The following is a 1,341-nucleotide window of genomic DNA, read 5'->3' on the forward strand; positions in this document are numbered from 1 at the left end:
GGGCTTCAAGATAATAAGTTTTCCTCCTCTATATCTAAGGTAGTTAGGGCATAGTTTTCTTCTGGGCTTCAACATAGTAAGGATACAGTTTTCCTCCTGTACTTCCAAGGTATTTAAGGCATAGCTTCAATATACTTGAGATGTTATTTTCCCTTTAACTACAATATATCTACGATGTTATTTTCTTCCTGTAACCCAAGATGTCTAATCTGTATCTCTTCTTCTGCAAGTCTTTTCCACTCACGACTCCAAACAAATCTTCTCTAATTTTTCTTCCTTAACCCCAACCTAACGTCAGTGATTATTGTCTCCCTCGAGCTTCCAGACTTCCAATATATTTTGGGTATAAATCCCATATTGTGCTTCCGAAAGAAATATAAAAAAGTAAATAATCACTTCGATTATTCTCTCCTTCAGAGATATTTAGAGAATAATTAGTTTTTCTTCGTGGGGTTGTTAAAAAGAAACGCAGAAAGAGTAAACACAAACACTATTCTCTTATTAAAAAAAAAAAAGAGTTTTCAGCTTAATATAAGTTTCCCGAGGGATGAATAGTTTTGAAAGTGACGTGATTAGTGAACAGGGCATAGTTATTTATTTTAATAATGCTTTATGTATTCTACCTTAGTTGTTCAGACGTCAGGAAACAATCCTCCTTCTAGTTTATTGCTTAGTAGCCTTGAAAGGCCATTAGGTTCTACAAGAGTTTTTCTTCGTCGAATTCTAGTGGGTCAAGGTTATTAAAGTCTTGATCTGACTTTTATTTTGAAAAGAAAGACGACAGATTTTTCAGACGAAAATGTGATGTTAAGAGTACTGAGAATTTTAATGGTTGTGCTGTATTTTTTCCGAGCTCGTGCAATACAAATTGGTCGTTAGCAATAAATAAATAAATAAAATGTCATTGTTAACACGAGTTTTTTTATTGCTTCGAATTATTCAGTTTGCCCCTGAAGAAGAAAGGTCCACCTTTCGAAAGCGCTCGGGTTATATGTTTTTTTTCATTTCATTTTTATGTCTGTGTGCAACATCAAAATCTTTATTATATATTTTTCATGTCTATGTGAAACTTTCAAATCTTTATTATATCATTTTTATGTCTACTTGAAACGTTCAAATTTTTATTATATCTTTTTTATATCTATGTGAAACGTTCAAATCTTTATTATATCTTTTTTATCTCTATGTGAAACTTTCAAATCTTTATTATATCATTTTTATGTCTACTTGAAACGTTCAAATTTTTATTATATCTTTTTTATATCTATGTGAAACGTTCAAATCTTTATTATATCTTTTTTATATCTATGTGAAACGTTCAAATCTTTATTATATCTTTTT

The sequence above is a fragment of the Limulus polyphemus genome, unplaced genomic scaffold (assembly GCF_000517525.1).
Source record: "Limulus polyphemus unplaced genomic scaffold, Limulus_polyphemus-2.1.2 Scaffold3931, whole genome shotgun sequence".
NCBI lineage: Eukaryota > Metazoa > Arthropoda > Merostomata > Xiphosura > Limulidae > Limulus > Limulus polyphemus.